Below are 25,498 nucleotides of genomic sequence, written 5' to 3' on the forward strand. Positions count from 1 at the left end.
TCAAATCCAGAAAAAGCTCAGGATCTAGCCATCAAGTATGAGAAATATGCGAAAGTATGAGCCTGATGAGGGCAAATCCCAGGCCTAACCTAGACATAACATGCGTTATCCGCTAAAATATTGATCGAAACAAGGTTTTGATGGACTGTTTCAGTGTGGTACCACATTACTGCGTGATCCAATCCAGAAAAAGCCCAGGATCTAGCCATCAAGTATGAGAAATATCCGAAAGTATGAGCCTGCTGGGGGCAAATCCTAGACCTAACCCAGACCTAACATGAGTTATTCTCTAAACTAATGATCCAAACCAGGATTAATCAACTGTTTCAGTGTGGTACCACATTACTACGTGATCCAAACCAGAAAAAACCCAGGATCCGTTCAACAAGTATGTGAAGAATGCGAAAGTATGGGTCTGATCAGTGAAAATCTCAGGCCTTACCTAGACCTAACTTGCGTTGTCCTCTAGAATATTGATGGAAACCAGGTTTCATTGACTGTTTCAGTGTGGTACTACATTACTACGTGATGCAATCCAGAAAAAGCCCATGATCTAGCCATCAAGTATGAGAAATATGCGAAAGAATGAGTCTGATGAGAGCAAATCCCAGACCTAACCTAGACCTAACATGCGTTATCCTCTAAAATATTGAGCGAAACCAGGTTTAATGGACTGTTTCAGTGTGGTACCACACTACTTCGTGATCCAAACCAGAAAAAACCCAGGATCCGTTCAACAAGTATGTGAAGAATGCGAAAGTATGAGTCTGATGAGTGAAAATCCCAGACCTAACCTAGACCTAACATGCGTTATCCTCAAAAATATTGATCGAAACCAGGTTAAATGGACTGTTTCAGTGTGGTACCACATTACTACGTGATCCAAACTACAAAAAACCCAGGATCTGTTCAACGAGTATGTGAAGTGTGCGAAAGTATGAGTCTGATGAGGTCAAATCCCAGGCCTAACCTAGACCTAACATGTGTTATCCTCTAAAATATTGATCGAAACCAGGGTTAATCGACTGTTTCAGTGAGGTACTACATTACTACGTGATGCAATCCAGAAATAGCCCAGGATCTAGCCATGAAGTATTAGAAATATGCGAAAGTATGAGCCTGATGAGGGCAAATCCTAGACCTTACCCTGACGTAACATGCGTTATCCTCTAAAATATTTATCAAGACCAGGTTTAATGGACTGTTTCAGTGTGGTACCACATTACTATGTGTTCCAAACCAGAAAAAACCCAGGATCTGTTCAACGAGTATGTGAAGTGTGCGAAAGTATGAGTCTGATGAGGTCAAATCCCAGGCCTAACCTAGACCTAACTTGCGTTATCCTCTAAAATATTGTTCGAAACCAGGGTTAATCGACTGTTTCAGTGTGGTACCACATTACTACGTGATCCAAACCAGAAAAAACCCAGGATCTGTTCAACAAGTATGTGGAGAATGCGAAAGTATGTGTCTGACGAGGGCAAATCCCAGGCCCAACCTAGACATAACATGCGTTATTCTCTAAAATATTGATCGAAACCAGGTCTAATGGACTGTTTCAGTGTGGTACCACATTAGTACGTGATCCAATCCAGAAAAAGCCCAGGATCTAGCCATCAAGTATGAGAAATATGCGAAAGTATGAGCCTAATGAGGGCAAATCCCAGGCCTAACCTAGACATAACATGCGTTATCCGCTAAAATATTGATCGAAACCAGGTTTTGATGGACTGTTTCAGTGTGGTACCACATTACTACGTGATGCAAACCAGAAAAAAACCCAGGATCTGTACAACCAGTATGTGAAGAATGCGAAAGTATGGGTCTGAAGAGGGCAAATCCTAGACCTAACCCGGACCTAACATGCGATATCCTTTAAAATATTAACCGAGACTAGGTTTCATGGACTGTTTCCGTGTGGCACCACTTTACTACGTCATCCAAACCAGAAAAAGCCCAGAATATGGCCATCAAGTATGAGGAATATGCGAAAGTATGAGCCTGAGGAGGGCAAATCCCAGACCTAACCGAGTCCTAACCGGCGTTATCCTCTAAAATGTTGATCGTGACCAGGATTAATCGACTGTTTCAGTGTGGTACCACTTTACTAGGTGATCCAAACCAGAAATAACCCAGGATCTGTTCAACAAGTATGTGAAGAATGCGAAAGTATGGGTCTGATGAGGGCAAATCTCAGGCCTAACCTAGACCTAGCATGAGTTATCCTCTAAAATATTGATCGAGAATAGGATTAATCGACTGTTTCAGTGTGGTACCACTTTACTACGTGATCCAAACCAGAAAAACCCTGGATCTGATCAACAAGTATGTTAAAAATGCGAAAGCATGACCCTGACGACCGTAAATCCCAGACCTATCCCAGACCTAACTTGCGTTGTCCTCCAAAATATTGATGGAAACCAGGTTTAATGGACTGTTTCAGTGTGGTACCACATTACTACGTGATCCAAACCAGGAAAAACCCAGGATCTGTTCAACAAGTATGAGAAATATGCGAAAATACGACCTGATGAGGGCAAATCCCAGACCTTTCCCAGACCGAACTTGCGTTATCCTATAAACTATTGACCGAGACCAGGATTAATCGTCTGTTTCAGTGTGGTACCTCTTCACTACGTGATCCAAACCAGAAAAAGCCAGGGATCTGTTCAACAAATATGAGAAATATGCGAAAGTATGAGCCTGTTGAGGGCAAATCCCAGGCCTAACCTAGACATAACATGCGTTATTCTCTAAAATATTGATCGAAACCAGGTCTAATGGACTGTTTCAGTGTGGTACCACATTAGTACGTGATCCAATCCAGAAAAAGCTCAGGATCTAGCCATCAAGTATGAGAAATATGCGAAAGTATGAGCCTGATGAGGGCAAATCCCAGGCCTAACCTAGACATAACATGCGTTATCCGCTAAAGTATTGATCGAAACAAGGTTTTGATGGACTGTTTCAGTGTGGTACCACATTACTGCGTGATCCAATCCAGAAAAAGCCCAGGATCTAGCCATCAAGTATGAGAAATATCCGAAAGTATGAGCCTGCTGGGGGCAAATCCTAGACCTAACCCAGACCTAACATGAGTTATTCTCTAAACTAATGATCCAAACCAGGATTAATCAACTGTTTCAGTGTGGTACCACATTACTACGTGATCCAAACCAGAAAAAGCCCATGATCTAGCCATCAAGTATGAGAAATATGCGAAAGAATGAGTCTGATGAGAGCAAATCCCAGACCTAACCTAGACCTAACATGCGTTATCCTCTAAAATATTGAGCGAAACCAGGTTTAATGGACTGTTTCAGTGTGGTACCACACTACTTCGTGATCCAAACCAGAAAAAACCCAGGATCCGTTCAACAAGTATGTGAAGAATGCGAAAGTATGAGTCTGATGAGTGAAAATCCCAGACCTAACCTAGACCTAACATGCGTTATCCTCAAAAATATTGATCGAAACCAGGTTAAATGGACTGTTTCAGTGTGGTACCACATTACTACGTGATCCAAACTACAAAAAACCCAGGATCTGTTCAACGAGTATGTGAAGTGTGCGAAAGTATGAGTCTGATGAGGTCAAATCCCAGGCCTAACCTAGACCTAACATGTGTTATCCTCTAAAATATTGATCGAAACCAGGGTTAATCGACTGTTTCAGTGAGGTACTACATTACTACGTGATGCAATCCAGAAATAGCCCAGGATCTAGCCATGAAGTATTAGAAATATGCGAAAGTATGAGCCTGATGAGGGCAAATCCTAGACCTTACCCTGACGTAACATGCGTTATCCTCTAAAATATTTATCAAGACCAGGTTTAATGGACTGTTTCAGTGTGGTACCACATTACTATGTGTTCCAAACCAGAAAAAACCCAGGATCTGTTCAACGAGTATGTGAAGTGTGCGAAAGTATGAGTCTGATGAGGTCAAATCCCAGGCCTAACCTAGACCTAACTTGCGTTATCCTCTAAAATATGGTTCGAAACCAGGGTTAATCGACTGTTTCAGTGTGGTACCACATTACTACGTGATCCAAACCAGAAAAAACCCAGGATCTGTTCAACAAGTATGTGGAGAATGCGAAAGTATGTGTCTGACGAGGGCAAATCCCAGGCCCAACCTAGACATAACATGCGTTATTCTCTAAAATATTGATCGAAACCAGGTCTAATGGACTGTTTCAGTGTGGTACCACATTAGTACGTGATCCAATCCAGAAAAAGCCCAGGATCTAGCCATCAAGTATGAGAAATATGCGAAAGTATGAGCCTAATGAGGGCAAATCCCAGGCCTAACCTAGACATAACATGCGTTATCCGCTAAAATATTGATCGAAACCAGGTTTTGATGGACTGTTTCAGTGTGGTACCACATTACTACGTGATGCAAACCAGAAAAAAACCCAGGATCTGTACAACCAGTATGTGAAGAATGCGAAAGTATGGGTCTGAAGAGGGCAAATCCTAGACCTAACCCGGACCTAACATGCGATATCCTTTAAAATATTAACCGAGACTAGGTTTCATGGACTGTTTCCGTGTGGCACCACTTTACTACGTCATCCAAACCAGAAAAAGCCCAGAATATGGCCATCAAGTATGAGGAATATGCGAAAGTATGAGCCTGAGGAGGGCAAATCCCAGACCTAACCGAGTCCTAACCGGCGTTATCCTCTAAAATGTTGATCGTGACCAGGATTAATCGACTGTTTCAGTGTGGTACCACTTTACTAGGTGATCCAAACCAGAAATAACCCAGGATCTGTTCAACAAGTATGTGAAGAATGCGAAAGTATGGGTCTGATGAGGGCAAATCTCAGGCCTAACCTAGACCTAGCATGAGTTATCCTCTAAAATATTGATCGAGAATAGGATTAATCGACTGTTTCAGTGTGGTACCACTTTACTACGTGATCCAAACCAGAAAAACCCTGGATCTGATCAACAAGTATGTTAAAAATGCGAAAGCATGACCCTGACGACCGTAAATCCCAGACCTATCCCAGACCTAACTTGCGTTGTCCTCCAAAATATTGATGGAAACCAGGTTTAATGGACTGTTTCAGTGTGGTACCACATTACTACGTGATCCAAACCAGGAAAAACCCAGGATCTGTTCAACAAGTATGAGAAATATGCGAAAATACGACCTGATGAGGGCAAATCCCAGACCTTTCCCAGACCGAACTTGCGTTATCCTATAAACTATTGACCGAGACCAGGATTAATCGTCTGTTTCAGTGTGGTACCTCTTCACTACGTGATCCAAACCAGAAAAAGCCAGGGATCTGTTCAACAAATATGAGAAATATGCGAAAGTATGAGCCTGTTGAGGGCAAATCCCAGGCCTAACCTAGACATAACATGCGTTATTCTCTAAAATATTGATCGAAACCAGGTCTAATGGACTGTTTCAGTGTGGTACCACATTAGTACGTGATCCAATCCAGAAAAAGCTCAGGATCTAGCCATCAAGTATGAGAAATATGCGAAAGTATGAGCCTGATGAGGGCAAATCCCAGGCCTAACCTAGACATAACATGCGTTATCCGCTAAAGTATTGATCGAAACAAGGTTTTGATGGACTGTTTCAGTGTGGTACCACATTACTGCGTGATCCAATCCAGAAAAAGCCCAGGATCTAGCCATCAAGTATGAGAAATATCCGAAAGTATGAGCCTGCTGGGGGCAAATCCTAGACCTAACCCAGACCTAACATGAGTTATTCTCTAAACTAATGATCCAAACCAGGATTAATCAACTGTTTCAGTGTGGTACCACATTACTACGTGATCCAAACCAGAAAAAACCCAGGATCCGTTCAACAAGTATGTGAAGAATGCGAAAGTATGGGTCTGATCAGTGAAAATCTCAGGCCTTACCTAGACCTAACTTGCGTTGTCCTCTAAAATATTGATGGAAACCAGGTTTCATTGACTGTTTCAGTGTGGTACTACATTACTACGTGATGCAATCCAGAAAAAGCCCATGATCTAGCCATCAAGTATGAGAAATATGCGAAAGAATGAGTCTGATGAGAGCAAATCCCAGACCTAACCTAGACCTAACATGCGTTATCCTCTAAAATATTGAGCGAAACCAGGTTTAATGGACTGTTTCAGTGTGGTACCACACTACTTCGTGATCCAAACCAGAAAAAACCCAGGATCCGTTCAACAAGTATGTGAAGAATGCGAAAGTATGAGTCTGATGAGTGAAAATCCCAGGCCTAACCTAGACCTAACATGCGTTATCCTCAAAAATATTGATCGAAACCAGGTTAAATGGACTGTTTCAGTGTGGTACCACATTACTACGTGATCCAAACTACAAAAAACCCAGGATCTGTTCAACGAGTATGTGAAGTGTGCGAAAGTATGAGTCTGATGAGGTCAAATCCCAGGCCTAACCTAGACCTAACATGTGTTATCCTCTAAAATATTGATCGAAACCAGGGTTAATCGACTGTTTCAGTGAGGGACTACATTACTACGTGATGCAATCCAGAAATAGCCCAGGATCGAGCCATGAAGTATTAGAAATATGCGAAAGTATGAGCCTGATGAGGGCAAATCCTAGACCTTACCCTGACGTAACATGCGTTATCCTCTAAAATATTTATCAAGACCAGGTTTAATGGACTGTTTCAGTGTGGTACCACATTACTATGTGTTCCAAACCAGAAAAAACCCAGGATCTGTTCAACGAGTATGTGAAGTGTGCGAAAGTATGAGTCTGATGAGGTCAAATCCCAGGCCTAACCTAGACCTAACTTGCGTTATCCTCTAAAATATTGTTCGAAACCAGGGTTAATCGACTGTTTCAGTGTGGTACCACATTACTACGTGATCCAAACCAGAAGAAACCCAGGATCTGTTCAACGAGTATGTGAAGTGTGCGAAAGTATGAGTCTGATGAGGTCAAATCCCAGGCCTAACCTAGACCTAACTTGCGTTATCCTCTAAAATATTGTTCGAAACCAGGGTTAATCGACTGTTTCAGTGTGGTACCACATTACTACGTGATCCAAACCAAAAAAAAACCCAGTATCTGTTCAACAAGTATGTGAAAAACGCGAAAGTATGACCCTGATGAGGGCAAATCCCAGGCCTAACCTAGACCTAACATGCATTATCCTCTAAAATATTGATCGAAACCAGGTTTAATGGACTGTTTCAGTGTGGTACCACATTACTATGTGTTCCAAACCAGAAAAAAACCCAGTAGCTGTTCAACAAGTACGTAAAGAATGCGAAATTATGTGTCTGATGAGGGCAAATCCCAGGCCTATCCTAGACCTAACATGCGTTATCCTCTAAAATATTGATCGAAACCAGGGTTAATCGACTGTTTCAGTGAGGTACTACATTACTACGTGATGCAATCCAGAAATAGCCCAGGATCTAGCCATGAAGTATTAGAAATATGCGAAAGTATGAGCCTGATGAGGGCAAATCCTAGACCTTACCCTGACGTAACATGCGTTATCCTCTAAAATATTTAGCAAGACCAGGTTTAATGGACTGTTTCAGTGTGGTACCACATTACTATGTGTTCCAAACCAGAAAAAACCCAGGATCTGTTCAACGAGTATGTGAAGTGTGCGAAAGTATGAGTCTGATGAGGGCGAATCCCAGACCTATCCCAGACCTAAATTGCGTTATCCTCCAAAATATTGATCGAAACCTGGTTTAATGGACTGTTTCAGTGTGGTACCACTTTACTACGCGATCCAAAGCAGAAAAAACCGCCGATCAGGTCAACATGTATGTTAAAACTGCGAAAGTATGACACTGATGAGGGCAAATCCCAGGCCTAACCTAGACCTAACATGCGTTATCCTCAAAAATATTGATCGAAACCAGGTTTAATGAACAGTTTCAGTGTGGTACCACATTACTACGTGATCCAAACCAGAAAAAAACCCAGTAGCTGTTCAACAAGTACGTAAAGAATGCGAAATTATGTGTCTGATGAGGGCAAATCCCAGGCCTATCCTAGACCTAACATGCGTTATCCTCTATGATAGTGATCGAAACCATGTTTAATCGACTGTTTCAGTGTGGTACCACACTACTACATGATCCAAACCGGAACAAAACCCAGGATCTGTTCAACAAGTATGCAAAGTATGCGAAAATATGAGTCTGATGAGGGCAAATCCCAGGCCTAACCCAGACCTAACTAGCGTTGTCCTCTAAAATATTGACGGAAACCAGGTTTAATTGAATGTTTCAGTGTGGTACCACATTACTACGTGATCCAAACCAGTAAAAACCCAGGATCCGTTCAACGAGTATGTGAAGAATGCGAAAGTATGAGTCTGGTGAGTGAAAATCCCAGGCCTAACCTAGACCTAACATGCGTTATCCTGAAAAATATTGATCGAAACCAGGTTTAATTGACTGTTTCAGCGTACCACTTTACTACGTGATCCAAAGCAGAAAAAACCCTCGATCAGGTCAACATGTATGTTAAAACTGCGAAAGTATGACCCTGATGAGGGCAAATCCCAGGCCTAACCTAGACCTAACATGCGCTGTCCTCTAAAATATTGATGGAAACCAGGTTTAATTGACTGTTTCAGTGTTGTACTTCATTACTACGTGATGCAATCCAGATAAAGCCCAGGCTCTAGCCATCAAGTATGAGAAATATGCGAAAGAATGAGCCAGATGAGAGCAAATCGCAGACCTAACCTAGACCGAACATGAATTATTCTCTAAAATATTGATCGAAACCAGGTTAAATTGACTGTTTCAGAGTGGTACCACATTACTACGTGATCCAATCCAGAAATAGCCCAGGATCCAGCCATGAAGTATGAGAAATATGCGAAAGTATGAGCCTGATGAGGGCATATCCTAGACCTAACCCAGACCTAACATGCGTTATCCTCTAAAATATTTATCAAGACCAGGTTTAATTGATTGTTTCAGTGCGGTACCACATTACTACGTGATCCACACCAGAAAAAACCCAAGACCCGTTCAACAAGTATGTGAAAAACGCGAAAGTATGAGCCTGATGAGGGCAAATCCCAGACCTATCCCAGACATAACTTGCGTTATCCCCTAAAATATTGATCGAAACCAGGTTGAATTGACTGTTTTAGTGTGGTACCACATTACTACGTGATCCAAAGCAGAAAAAACCCTGGATTAGGTCAACATGTATGTTAAAACTGCGAAAGTATGACCCTGATGAGTCCAAATCCCAGGCCTAACCTAGACATAACTTTCGTTATCCTCTAAAATATTGATCGAAACCAGGTTTAGTGGACTGTTTCAGTGTGGTACCACATTACTGCGCGATCCAATCCAGAAAAAACCCAGGATCTGTTCAACATGTATGGAAAAATGCGAAAGTATGTCCCGCATTAGGGCAAATCCCAGACCTATCCCAGACCTAACATGCGTTATCCTCAAAAATATTGATCGAAACCAGGTTTAATGGACTGTTTCAGCGTGGTACCACATTACTGCGAGCTACAATCCAGAAATAGCCCAGGATCTAGCCATGATGTATGAGAAAGATGCGAAAGTATGAGCATGATGTGGGCAAATTCTAGACCTGACCCAGACCTAACATGCGTTATCCTCTAAAATATTTATCAAGACCAGGTTTTATTGAATGTTTCAGTGTGGTACCTATTTACTACGTGATCAAAAGCAGAAAACACCCAGGATCCGTTCAACAAGTATGTGAAGAATGCGAAAGTATGAGTCTGATCAGTGAAAATCTCAGGCCTTACCTAGACCTAACATGCGTTGTCCTCTAAAATATTGATGGAAACCAGGTTTCATTGACTGTTTCAGTGTGGTACTACATTACTACGTGATGCAATCCAGAAAAAGCCCATGATCTAGCCATCAAGTATGAGAAATATGCGAAAGAATGAGCCTGATGAGAGCAAATCCCAGACCTAACCTAGACCTAACATGCGTTATCCTCTAAAATATTGAGCGAAACCAGGTTTAATGGACTGTTTCAGTGTGGTACCACACTACTTCGTGATCCAAACCAGAAAAAACCCAGGATCCGTTCAACAAGTATGCGAAGAATGCGAAAGTATGAGTCTGATGAGTGAAAATCCCAGGCCTAACCTAGACCTAACTTGCGTTATCCTCTAAAATATTGTTCGAAACCAGGTTTAATCGACAGTTTCAGTGTGGTACCACATTACTACGTGAACCAAACCAGAAAAAACCCAGGATCCGCTCAACAAGTATGCGAAGAATGCGAAGGTATGAGTCTGATGAGTGAAAATCCCAGACCTAACCTAGACCTAACATGCGTTATCCTCTAAAATATTGATCGAAACCTGGTTTAATCGACTGTTTCAGTGTGGTACCACATTACTATGTGATCCAAACCAGAAAATAACCCAGGATCTGTTCAACGAGTATGTGAAGTGTGCGAAAGTATGAGTCTGATGAGGTCAAATCCCAGACCTATCCCAGACCTAACTTGCGTTATCCTCTAAAATATTGTTCGAAACCAGGTTTAATCGACTGTTTCAGTGTGGTACCACATTACTACGTGAACCAAACCAGAAAAAACCCAGGATCCGCTCAACAAGTATGCGAAGAATGCGAAAGTATGAGTCTGATGAGTGAAAATCCCAGACCTAACCTAGACCTAACATGCGTTATCCTCTAAAATATTGATCCAAACCGGGTTTAATGGACTGTTTCAGTGTGGTACCACACCACTACGTGATCCAAACCAGAAAAAACCCAGGATCTGTTCAACAAGTATGTGAAAAATGCGAAAGTATGATCCTGACGAGGGCAAATCCTAGACCTAACCCAGACCTAACATGCGTTATCCTCAAAAATATTGATCGAAACCAGGTTTAATGGACTGTTTCAGTGTGGTACCACATTACTACGTGATCCAAACTACAAAAAACCCAGGATCTGTTCAACGAGTATGTGAAGTGTGCGAAAGTATGAGTCTGATGAGGTCAAATCCCAGGCCTAACCTAGACCTAACATGTGTTATCCTCTAAAATATTGATCGAAACCAGGTTTAATGGACTGTTTCAGTGTGGTACCACATTACTAGGTGATCCAAGCCAGAAAAAACCCAGGATCTGTTCAACTCGAATGTGAAAAATGCGACAGTATGAGCCTGATGAGGGCAAATCCACAGACCTATCCCAGTCATAACTTGCGTTATCCTCTAAAATATTGATCGAAACCTGGTTTAATTGACTGTTTCGGTGCGGTACCACACTACTACGTGATCCAAACCAGAAAAAACGCCAGGAGCTGTTCAACAAGTACGTAAAGAATGCGAAATTATGTGTCTGATGTGGGCAAATCCCAGGCCTATCCTAGACCTAACATGCGTTATCTTCTAAAATATCGATCGAAACCAGGGTTAATGGACTGTATCAGTGTGGTACTACATTACTACGTGATCCAATCTAGAAAAAGCCCAGGATCTAGCCATCAAGTATGAAAAATATGCGAAAGTATGAGCCGGATGAGGGCAAATTCTAGACCTATCCCAGACCTAACATGCGTTATCATCTAAAATATTCATCGAAACCAGGTTTAATGGACTGTTTCAGTGTGGTACCACATTACTACGTGATCCAAACCAGAAAAAAACCCAGGATCTTGTTAAGGAGTATGTGAAGTGTGCGAAAGTACGAGCCTGATGAGAGCAAATCCCAGAAATAACCTGGACCTAACATGAATTATTCTCTAAAATATTGATCGAAACCAGGTTTAATGGACTGTCTCAGTGTGGTCCCACATTACTAGGTGATCCAAGCCAGAAAAAACCCAGGATCTGTTCAACTCGAATGTGAAAAATGCGACAGTATGAGCCTGATGAGGGCAAATCCACAGACCTATCCCAGTCATAACTTGCGTTATCCTCTAAAATATTGATAGAAACCAGGTTTAATTGACAGTTTTATTGTGGCACCACTTTACTACGTGATCCAAAGCAGAAAAAACCCTCGATGAGGTCAACATGTATGTTAAAACTGCGAAAGTATGACCCTGACGAGGGCATATCCCAGGCCTAACCTAGACCTAACATGCGTTATCCTCTAAAATATTGATCGAAACCAGGGTTAATCGACTGTATCAGTGTGGTACTACATTACTACGTGATCCAATCTAGAAAAAGCCCAGGATCTAGCCATCAAGTATGAAAAATATGCGAAAGTATGAGCCGGATGAGGGCAAATTCTAGACCTATCCCAGACCTAACATGCGTTATCATCTAAAATATTCATCGAAACCAGGTTTAATGGACTGTTTCAGTGTGGTACCACATTACTACGTGATCCAAACCAGAAAAAAACCCAGGATCTTGTTAAGGCGTATGTGAAGTGTGCGAAAGTATGAGTCTGATGAGGGCAAATCCCAGGCCTAACCTAGACCTAGCATGTGTTATCGTCTAAAATATTTATCAAGACCAGGTTTAATTGAATGTTTCAGTGTGGTACCACATTACTACGTGATCCAAACCAGAAAGAACACAGGATCCGTTCAACAAGTATGAGAAGAATGCGAAAGTATGAGTCTGATGAGTGAAAATCCCAGACCTATCCCAGACCTAACATGCGTTATCCTCTAAAATAGTGATCGAAACCAGAGTTAATTTACTGTTTCAGTGTGGTTCTACATTACTAAGTGATCCAATCCAGAAAAAGCTCAGGATCTAGCCATCAAGTATGAGAAATATGCGAAAGAATGAGCCTGATGAGAGCAAATCCCAGACCTAACCTAGACCTAACATGTGTTATTCTCAAAAATATTGATCGAAACCAGGTTTAATGGACTGTTTCAGTGTGGTACAACATTAATACGTGATCCAATCCAGAAAGAGCCCAGGATCTAGCCATGAAGTATTAGAAATATGCGAAAGTATGAGCCTGATGAGGGCAAATCCCAGGCCTAACCTACACATAACATGCGTTATCCTCTAAAATATTGATGGAAACCAGGTTTAATTGACTGTATCAGTGTGGTACTACATTACTACGTGATGCAATCCAGAAATAGCCCAGGATCTAGCCATGAAGTATGAGAAATATGCGAAAGTATGAGCCTGATGAGGGCAAATCCTAGACCTAACCCAGACCTAACATGCGTTATCCTCAAAAATATTGATCGAAACCAGGTTTAATGGACTGTTCCAGTGTGGTACCACGTTACTACGTGATCCAAACCAGAAAGAACCCAAGATCCGTTCAACGAGTATGTGAAGAATGCGAAAGTATGAGTCTGGTGAGTGAAAATCCCAGGCCTAACCTAGACCTAACATGCGTTATCCTCAAAGATATCGATCGAAACCAGGTTTAATCGACTGTTTCAGTGTGGTGCCACATTACTACGTGATCCAAACGAGAAAAAAACCCAGTATCTGTTCAACAAGTATGTGAAGTATGCGAAAGTATGAGTCTGATGAGGGCTAATCCCAGGTCTCACCTAGACATGACATGCGTTATCCTCTAAAATATTGATCGAAACCAGGTTTAATGGACTGTTTCAGTGTGGTACCGCATTACTACGTGATCCAATCCAGAAATAGCCCAGGATCCAGCCATGAAGTATGAGAAATATGCGAAAGTATGAGCCTGATGAGGGCATATCCTAGACCTAACCCAGACCTAACATGCGTTATCCTCTAAAATATTTATCAAGACCAGGTTTAATTGATTGTTTCAGTGCGGTACCACATTACTACGTGATCCACACCAGAAAAAACCCAAGACCCGTTCAACAAGTATGTGAAAAACGCGAAAGTATGAGCCTGATGAGGGCAAATCCCAGACCTATCCCAGTCATAACTTGCGTTATCCTCTAAAATATTGATCGAAACCTGGTTTAATTGACTGTTTCGGTGCGGTACCACACTACTACGTGATCCAAACCAGAAAAAACGCCAGGAGCTGTTCAACAAGTACGTAAAGAATGCGAAATTATGTGTCTGATGTGGGCAAATCCCAGGCCTATCCTAGACCTAACATGCGTTATCTTCTAAAATATCGATCGAAACCAGGGTTAATGGACTGTATCAGTGTGGTACTACATTACTACGTGATCCAATCTAGAAAAAGCCCAGGATCTAGCCATCAAGTATGAAAAATATGCGAAAGTATGAGCCGGATGAGGGCAAATTCTAGACCTATCCCAGACCTAACATGCGTTATCATCTAAAATATTCATCGAAACCAGGTTTAATGGACTGTTTCAGTGTGGTACCACATTACTACGTGATCCAAACCAGAAAAAAACCCAGGATCTTGTTAAGGAGTATGTGAAGTGTGCGAAAGTACGAGCCTGATGAGAGCAAATCCCAGAAATAACCTGGACCTAACATGAATTATTCTCTAAAATATTGATCGAAACCAGGTTTAATGGACTGTCTCAGTGTGGTCCCACATTACTAGGTGATCCAAGCCAGAAAAAACCCAGGATCTGTTCAACTCGAATGTGAAAAATGCGACAGTATGAGCCTGATGAGGGCAAATCCACAGACCTATCCCAGTCATAACTTGCGTTATCCTCTAAAATATTGATAGAAACCAGGTTTAATTGACAGTTTTATTGTGGCACCACTTTACTACGTGATCCAAAGCAGAAAAAACCCTCGATGAGGTCAACATGTATGTTAAAACTGCGAAAGTATGAGCCTGACGAGGGCATATCCCAGGCCTAACCTAGACCTAACATGCGTTATCCTCTAAAATATTGATCGAAACCAGGGTTAATCGACTGTATCAGTGTGGTACTACATTACTACGTGATCCAATCTAGAAAAAGCCCAGGATCTAGCCATCAAGTATGAAAAATATGCGAAAGTATGAGCCGGATGAGGGCAAATTCTAGACCTATCCCAGACCTAACATGCGTTATCATCTAAAATATTCATCGAAACCAGGTTTAATGGACTGTTTCAGTGTGGTACCACATTACTACGTGATCCAAACCAGAAAAAAACCCAGGATCTTGTTAAGGCGTATGTGAAGTGTGCGAAAGTATGAGTCTGATGAGGGCAAATCCCAGGCCTAACCTAGACCTAGCATGTGTTATCGTCTAAAATATTTATCAAGACCAGGTTTAATTGAATGTTTCAGTGTGGTACCACATTACTACGTGATCCAAACCAGAAAGAACACAGGATCCGTTCAACAAGTATGAGAAGAATGCGAAAGTATGAGTCTGATGAGTGAAAATCCCAGACCTATCCCAGACCTAACATGCGTTATCCTCTAAAATAGTGATCGAAACCAGAGTTAATTTACTGTTTCAGTGTGGTTCTACATTACTAAGTGATCCAATCCAGAAAAAGCTCAGGATCTAGCCATCAAGTATGAGAAATATGCGAAAGAATGAGCCTGATGAGAGCAAATCCCAGACCTAACCTAGACCTAACATGTGTTATTCTCAAAAATATTGATCGAAACCAGGTTTAATGGACTGTTTCAGTGTGGTACAACATTAATACGTGATCCAATCCAGAAAGAGCCCAGGATCTAGCCATGAAGTATTAGAAATATGCGAAAGTATGAGCCTGATGAGGGCAAATCCCAGGCCTAACCTACACATAACATGCGTTATCCTCTAAAATATTGATGGAAACCAGGTTTAATTGACTGTATCAGTGTGGTACTACATTACTACGTGATGCAATCCAGAAATAGCCCAGGATCTAGCCATGAAGTATGAGAAATATGCGAAAGTATGAGCCTGATGAGGGCAAATCCTAGACCTAACCCAGACCTAACATGCGTTATCCTCAAAAATATTGATCGAAACCAGGTTTAATGGACTGTTCCAGTGTGGTACCACGTTACTACGTGATCCAAACCAGAAAGAACCCAAGATCCGTTCAACGAGTATGTGAAGAATGCGAAAGTATGAGTCTGGTGAGTGAAAATCCCAGGCCTAACCTAGACCTAACATGCGTTATCCTCAAAGATATCGATCGAAACCAGGTTTAATCGACTGTTTCAGTGTGGTGCCACATTACTACGTGATCCAAACGAGAAAAAAACCCAGTATCTGTTCAACAAGTATGTGAAGTATGCGAAAGTATGAGTCTGATGAGGGCTAATCCCAGGTCTCACCTAGACATGACATGCGTTATCCTCTAAAATATTGATCGAAACCAGGTTTAATGGACTGTTTCAGTGTGGTACCGCATTACTACGTGATCCAATCCAGAAATAGCCCAGGATCCAGCCATGAAGTATGAGAAATATGCGAAAGTATGAGCCTGATGAGGGCATATCCTAGACCTAACCCAGACCTAACATGCGTTATCCTCTAAAATATTTATCAAGACCAGGTTTAATTGATTGTTTCAGTGCGGTACCACATTACTACGTGATCCACACCAGAAAAAACCCAAGACCCGTTCAACAAGTATGTGAAAAACGCGAAAGTATGAGCCTGATGAGGGCAAATCCCAGACCTATCCCAGACCTAACCTGCGTTATCCTCTAAAATATTGATCGAAACCAGGTTTAATCGACTGTTTTAGTGTGGTACCACATTACTACGTGATCCAAAGCAGAAAAAACCCTGGATTAGGTCAACATGTATGTTAAAACTGCGAAAGTATGACCCTGATGAGTCCAAATCCCAGGCCTAACCTAGACACAACTTTCGTTATCCTCTAAAATATTGATCGAAACCAGGTTTAGTGGACTGTTTCAGTGTGGTACCACATTACTGCGCGATCCAATCCAGAAAAAACCCAGGATCTGTTCAACATGTATGGAAAAATGCGAAAGTATGTCCCGCATGAGGGCAAATCCCAGACCTATCCCAGACCTAACATGCGTTATCCTCAAAAATATTGATCGAAACCAGGTTTAATGGACTGTTTCAGCGTGGTACCACATTACTACGTGATGCAATCCAGAAAAAGCCCAGGATCTGTTCAACAAGTATGTGAAAAACGCGAAAGTATGAGCTTGATGAGAGCAAATCCCAGACCTAACCTAGACCTAACACGAATTATTCTCTAAAATATTGGTCGAAACCAGGTTTAATCGACTGTTTCAGTGTGGTACCACATTACTACGTGAACCAAACCAGAAAATAACCCAGGATCTGTTCAACGAGTATGTGAAGTGTGCGAAAGTATGAGTCTGATGAGGTCAAATCCCAGACCTATCCCAGACCTAACTTGAGTTATCCTCTAAAATATTGTTCGAAACCAGGTTTAATCGACTGTTTCAGTGTGGTACCACATTACTACGTGAACCAAACCAGAAAAAACCCAGGATCCGCTCAACAAGTATGTGAAGAATGCGAAAGTATGAGTCTGATGAGTGAAAATCCCAGACCTAACCTAGACCTAACATGCGTTATCCTCTAAAATATTGATCCAAACCAGGTTTAATGGACTGTTTCAGTGTGGTACCACACTACTACGTTATCCAAACCAGAAAAAACCCAGGATCTGTTCAACAAGTATGTGAAAAATGCGAAAGTATGATCCTGACGAGGGCAAATCCTAGACCTAACACAGACCTAACATGCGTTATCCTCAAAAATATTGATCGAAACCAGGTTTAATGGACTGTTTCAGTGTGGTACCACATTACTACGTGATCCAAACTACAAAAAACCCAGAATCTGTTCAACGAGTATGTGAAGTGTGCGAAAGTATGAGTCTGATGAGGTCAAATCCCAGGCCTAACCTAGACCAAACATGTGTTATCCTCTAAAATATTTATCAAGACCAGGTTTAATGGACTGTTTCAGTGTGGTACCACATTACTATGTGTTCCAAACCAGAAAAAACCCAGGATCTGTTCAACGAGTATGTGAAGTGTGCGAAAGTATGAGTCTGATGAGGTCAAATCCCAGGCCTAACCTAGACCAAACATGTGTTATCCTCTAAAATATTTATCAAGACCAGGTTTAATGGACTGTTTCAGTGTGGTACCACATTACTATGTGTTCCAAACCAAAGAAAACCCAGGATCTGTTCAACGAGTATGTGAAGTGTGCGAAAGTATGAGTCTGATGAGGTCAAATCCCAGGCCTAACCTAGACCTAACTTGCGTTATCCTCTAAAATATTGTTCGAAACCAGGGTTAATCAACAGTTTCAGTGTGGTACCACATTACTACGTGATCCAAACCAAAAAAAAACCCAGTATCTGTTCAACAAGTATGTGAAAAACGCGAAAGTATGACCCTGATGAGGGCAAATCCCAGGCCTAACCTAGACCTAACATGCATTATCCTCTAAAATATTGATGGAAACCAGGTTTAATGGACTGTTTCAGTGTGGTACCACATTACTATGTGTTCCAAACCAGAAAAATCCCAGGATCTGTTCAAGAAGTATGTGAAAAACGCGAAAGTATGAGCCTGATGAGGGCGAATCCCAGACCTATCCCAGACCTAAATTGCGTTATCCTCCAAAATATTGATCGAAACCAGGTTTAATGGACTGTTTCAGTGTGGTACCACTTTACTACGCGATCCAAAGCAGAAAAAACAGTCGATCAGGTCAACATGTATGTTAAAACCGCGAAAGTATGACCCTGATGAGGGCAATTCCCCGGCCTAACCTAGACCTAACATGCGTTATCCTCAAAAATATTGATCGAAACCAGGTTTAGTCAACAGTTTCAGTGTGGTACCACATTACTACGTGATCCAAACCAGAAAAAAACCCAGGAGCTGTTCAACAAGTACGTAAAGATTGCGAAATTATGTGTCTGATGAGGGCAAATCCCAGGCCTATCCTAGACCTAACATGCGTTATCTTCTAAAATATCGATCGAAACCAGGTTTAATGGACTGTTTCCGTGTGGTACCACATTACTACGTGATCCAAACCAGAAAAAGCCCAGGATCTAGCCATGAAGAATGAAAAATATGCGAAAGTATGAGCCTGATGAGGGCAAATCCTAGACCTATCCCAGACCTAACATGCGTTATCCTCTAAAATATTCATCGAAACCAGGTTTAATGGACTGTTTCAGTGTGGTACCACATTACTACGTGATCCAAACCAGAAAAAACCGAGGATCTGTTCAACAAGTATGTGAAAAACGCGAAAGTATGAGCCTGATGAGGGCGAATCCCAGACTTATCCCAGAGCTAACTTGCGTTATCATCTAAAATATTGATCGAAACCAGGTTTAATCGACTGTTTCAGTGTGGTACAACATTACTACGTGATCCAAACCAGAAAAAACCCAGGATCTGTTCAACAAGTATGTGAAGAGTGCGAAAGTATGAGTCTGATGAGGTCAAATCCCAGACCTATCCTAGACCGAACTTGCGTTATCCTCTAAAATATTGATCGAAACCAGGTTTAATCGACTGTTTCAGTGTGGTACCACATTACTACGTGAACCAATCCAGAAAAAACCCAGGATCCGCTCAACAAGTATGTGAAGAATGCGAAAGTATGAGTCTGATGAGTGAAAATCCCAGACCTAACCTAGACCTAACATGCGTTATCCTCTAAAATATTGATCCAAACCAGGTTTAATGGACTGTTTCAGTGTGGTACCACAGTACTACGTGATCCAAACCAGAAAAAACCCAGGATCTGTTCAACAAGTATGTGAAAAACGCGAAAGTATGAGCCTGATGAGAGCAAATCCCAGACCTAACCTAGACCTAACACGAATTATTCTCTAAAATATTGAGCGAAACCAGGTTTAATGGACTGTTTCAGTGTGGTAGCACACTACTACGGGATCCATACCAGAAAAAACGCAGGATCTGTTCAACAAGTATGTGAAGTGTGCGAAAGTATGAGTCTGATGAGGTCAAATCCCAGACCAATCCCGGACTTAACTTGCGTTATTCTCTAAAATATTGATCGAAACCAGGTTTAATCGACGGTTTCAGTGTGGTACCACATTACTACGTGATGCAATCCAGAAAAAGCCCAGGATCTAGCCATCAAGTATGAGAAATATGCGAAAGAATGAGCCTGATGAGAGCAAATCCCAGACCTAACCTAGACCTAACATGAATTATTCTCTAAAATATTGGTCGAAACCAGGTTTAATTGACTGTTTCAGTGTGGACCCACATTACAACGTGATCCAAACCAGAAAAAACCCAGGATCAGTTCAACAAGTATGAGAGGAATGCGAAAGTACGAGCCTGATGAGAGCAAATCCCAGAAATAACCTGGACCTAACATGAATTATTCTCTAAAATATTGATCGAAACCAGGTTTAATGGACTGTCTCAGTGTGGTCCCACATTACTAGGTGATCCAAGCCAGAAAAAACCCAGGATCTGTTCAACTCGAATGTGAAAAATGCGACAGTATGAGCCTGATGAGGGCAAATCCACAGACCTATCCCAGTCATAACTTGCGTTATCCTCTAAAATATTGATAGAAACCAGGTTTAATTGACAGTTTTATTGTGGCACCACTTTACTACGTGATCCAAAGCAGAAAAAACCCTCGATGAGGTCAACATGTATGTTAAAACTGCGAAAGTATGACCCTGACGAGGGCATATCCCAGGCCTAACCTAGACCTAACATGCGTTATCCTCTAAAATATTGATCGAAACCAGGGTTAATCGACTGTATCAGTGTGGTACTACATTACTACGTGATCCAATCTAGAAAAAGCCCAGGATCTAGCCATCAAGTATGAAAAATATGCGAAAGTATGAGCCGGATGAGGGCAAATTCTAGACCTATCCCAGACCTAACATGCGTTATCATCTAAAATATTCATCGAAACCAGGTTTAATGGACTGTTTCAGTGTGGTACCACATTACTACGTGATCCAAACCAGAAAAAAACCCAGGATCTTGTTAAGGAGTATGTGAAGTGTGCGAAAGTATGAGTCTGATGAGGGCAAATCCCAGGCCTAACCTAGACCTAGCATGTGTTATCGTCTAAAATATTTATCAAGACCAGGTTTAATTGAATGTTTCAGTGTGGTACCACATTACTACGTGATCCAAACCAGAAAGAACACAGGATCCGTTCAACAAGTATGAGAAGAATGCGAAAGTATGAGTCTGATGAGTGAAAATCCCAGACCTATCCCAGACCTAACATGCGTTATCCTCTAAAATAGTGATCGAAACCAGAGTTAATTTACTGTTTCAGTGTGGTTCTACATTACTAAGTGATCCAATCCAGAAAAAGCTCAGGATCTAGCCATCAAGTATTAGAAATATGCGAAAGTATGAGCCTGATGAGGGCAAATCCCAGGCCTAACCTACACATAACATGCGTTATCCTCTAAAATATTGATGGAAACCAGGTTTAATTGACTGTATCAGTGTGGTACTACATTACTACGTTATGCAATCCAGAAATAGCCCAGGATCTAGCCATGAAGTATGAGAAATATGCGAAAGTATGAGCCTGATGAGGGCAAATCCTAGACCTAACCCAGACCTAACATGCGTTATCCTCAAAGATATTGATCGAAACCAGGTTTAATGGACTGTTTCAGTGTGGTACCACATTACTACGTGATCCGAACCAGAAAATAACCCGGGATCTGTTCAACGAGTATGTGAAGTGTGCGAAAGTGTGAGTCTGATGAGGGCAATTCCCAGACCTATCCCAGACGTAACCTGCGTTATCCTCTAAAATATTGATCGAAACCAGGTTTAATCGACTGTTTCAGTGTGGTACCACATTACTACGTGATCCAAACCAGAAAGAACCCAAGATCCGTTCAACGAGTATGTGAAGAATGCGAAAGTATGAGTCTGGTGAGTGAAAATCCCAGGCCTAACCTAGACCTAACATGCGTTATCCTCAAAGATATCGATCGAAACCAGGTTTAATCGACTGTTTCAGTGTGGTGCCACATTACTACGTGATCCAAACGAGAAAAAAACCCAGTATCTGTTCAACAAGTATGTGAAGTATGCGAAAGTATGAGTCTGATGAGGGCTAATCCCAGGTCTCACCTAGACATGACATGCGTTATCCTCTAAAATATTGATCGAAACCAGGTTTAATGGACTGTTTCAGTGTGGTACCGCATTACTACGTGATCCAATCCAGAAATAGCCCAGGATCCAGCCATGAAGTATGAGAAATATGCGAAAGTATGAGCCTGATGAGGGCATATCCTAGACCTAACCCAGACCTAACCTGCGTTATCCTCTAAAATATTTATCAAGACCAGGTTTAATTGATTGTTTCAGTGCGGTACCACATTACTACGTGATCCACACCAGAAAAAACCCAAGACCCGTTCAACAAGTATGTGAAAAACGCGAAAGTATGAGCCTGATGAGGGCAAATCCCAGACCTATCCCAGACATAACTTGCGTTATCCTCTAAAATATTGATCGAAACCAGGTTGAATTGACTGTTTTAGTGTGGTACCACATTACTACGTGATCCAAAGCAGAAAAGCCCTGGATTAGGTCAACATATATGTTAAAACTGCGAAAGTATGACCCTGATGAGTCCAAATCCCAGGCCTAACCTAGACACAACTTTCGTTATCCTCTAAAATATTGATCGAAACCAGGTTTAGTGGACTGTTTCAGTGTGGTACCACATTACTGCGCGATCCAATCCAGAAAAAACCCAGGATCTGTTCAACATGTATGGAAAAATGCGAAAGTATGTGCCGCATGAGGGCAAATCCCAGACCTATCCCAGACCTAACATGCGTTATCCTCAAAAATATTGATCGAAACCAGGTTTAATGGACTGTTTCAGCGTGGTACCACATTACTACGTGATGCAATCCAGAAAAAGCCCAGGATCTGTTCAACAAGTATGTGAAAAACGCGAAAGTATGAGCCTGATGAGAGCAAATCCCAGACCTAACCTAGACCTAACACGAATTATTCTCTAAAATATTGGTCGAAACCAGGTTTAATCGACTGTTTCAGTGTGGTACCACATTACTACGTGAACCAAACCAGAAAAAACCCAGGATCCGTTCATCAAGTATGTGAAGAATGCGAAAGTATGAGTCTGATGAGTGAAAATCTCGGGGCTAACCTAGACCTAACATGCGTTATCCTCTAAAATATTGATGCAAACCAGGTTTCATTGACTGTTTCAGTGTGGTACTACATTACTACGTGATGCAATCCAGAAAAAGCCCATGATCTAGCCATCAAGTATGAGAAATATGCGAAAGAATGAGCCTGATGAGAGCAAATCCCAGACCTAACCTAGACCTAACATGCGTTATCCTCTAAAATATTGATCCAAACCAGGTTTAATGGACTGTTTCAGTGTGGTACCACACTATTACGTTATCCAAACCAGAAAATAACCCGGGATCTGTTCAACGAGTATGTGAAGTGTGCGAAAGTGTGAGTCTGATGAGGTCAAATCCCAGACCTATCCCAGACCTAACTTGCGTTATCCTCTAAAATATTGTTCGAAACCAGGTTTAATCGACTGTTTCAGTGTGGTACCACATTACTACGTGAACCAAACCAGAAAAAACCCAGGATCCGCTCAACAAGTATGTGAAGAATGCGAAAGTATGAGTCTGATGAGTGAAAATCCCAGACCTAACCTAGACCTAACATGCGTTATCCTCTAAAATATTGATCCAAACCAGGTTTAATGGACTGTTTCAGTGTGGTACCACACTACTACGTTATCCAAACCAGAAAAAACCCAGGATCTGTTCAACAAGTATGTGAAAAATGCGAAAGTATGATCCTGACGAGGGCAAATCCTAGACCTAACACAGACCTAACATGCCTTATCCTCAAAAATATTGATCGAAACCAGGTTTAATGGACTGTTTCAGTGTGGTACCACATTACTACGTGATCCAAACTGCAAAAAACCCAGAATCTGTTCAACGAGTATGTGAAGTGTGCGAAAGTATGAGTCTGATGAGGTCAAATCCCAGGCCTAACCTAGACCTAACATGTGTTATCCTCTAAAATATTGATCGAAACCAGGGTTAATCGACTGTTTCAGTGAGGTACTACATTACTACGTGATGCAATCCAGAAATAGCCCAGGATCTAGCTATGAAGTATTAGAAATATGCGAAAGTATGAGCCTGATGAGGGCAAATCCTAGACCTTACCCTGACGTAACATGCGTTATCCTCTAAAATATTTATCAAGACCAGGTTTAATGGACTGTTTCAGTGTGGTACCACATTACTACGTGATCCAAACTACAAAAAACCCAGGATCTGTTCAACGAGTATGTGAAGTGTGCGAAAGTATGAGTCTGATGAGGTCAAATCCCAGGCCTAACCTAGACCTAACATGTGTTATCCTCTAAAATATTTATCAAGACCAGGTTTAATGGACTGTTTCAGTGTGGTACCACATTACTATGTGTTCCAAACCAGAAAAAACCCAGGATCTGTTCAACGAGTATGTGAAGTGTGCGAAAGTATGAGTCTGATGAGTGAAAATCCCAGACCTAACCTAGACCTAACATGCGTTATCCTCTAAAATATTGATCCAAACCAGGTTTAATGGACTGTTTCAGTGTGGTACCACACTATTACGTTATCCAAACCAGAAAAAACCCAGGATCTGTTCAACAAGTATGTGAAAAATGCGAAAGTATGATCCTGACGAGGGCAAATCCTAGACCTAACACAGACCTAACATGCGTTATCCTCAAAAATATTGATCGAAACCAGGTTTAATGGACTGTTTCAGTGTGGTACCACATTACTACGTGATCCAAACTACAAAAAACCCAGAATCTGTTCAACGAGTATGTGAAGTGTGCGAAAGTATGAGTCTGATGAGGTCAAATCCCAGGCCTAACCTAGACCTAACATGTGTTATCCTCTAAAATATTGATCGAAACCAGGGTTAATCGACTGTTTCAGTGAGGTACTACATTACTACGTGATGCAATCCAGAAATAGCCCAGGATCTAGCTATGAAGTATTAGAAATATGCGAAAGTATGAGCCTGATGAGGGCAAATCCTAGACCTTACCCTGACGTAACATGCGTTATCCTCTAAAATATTTATCAAGACCAGGTTTAATGGACTGTTTCAGTGTGGTACCACATTACTACGTGATCCAAACCAGAAAAAACCCAGGATCTGTTCAACGAGTATGTGAAGTGTGCGAAAGTATGAGTCTGATGAGGTCAAATCCCAGACCTAACCTAGACCTAACATGCGTTATCCTCTAAAATATTGAGCGAAACCAGGTTTAATGGACTGTTTCAGTGTGGTAGCACACTACTACGGGATCCATACCAGAAAAAACCCAGGATCTGTTCAACAAGTATGTGAAGTGTGCGAAAGTATGAGTCTGATGAGGTCAAATCCCAGACCAATCCCGGACTTAACTTGCGTTATTCTCTAAAATATTGATCGAAACCAGGTTTAATCGACTGTTTCAGTGTGGTACCACATTACTACGTGATGCAATCCAGAAAAAGCCCAGGATCTGTTCAACAAGTATGTGAAAAACGCGAAAGTATGAGCCTGATGAGAGCAAATCCCAGACCTAACCTAGACCTAACACGAATTATTCTCTAAAATATTGGTCGAAACCAG

The sequence above is a fragment of the Colletes latitarsis genome, unplaced genomic scaffold, assembly GCF_051014445.1.
Source record: "Colletes latitarsis isolate SP2378_abdomen unplaced genomic scaffold, iyColLati1 scaffold0002, whole genome shotgun sequence".
NCBI lineage: Eukaryota > Metazoa > Arthropoda > Insecta > Hymenoptera > Colletidae > Colletes > Colletes latitarsis.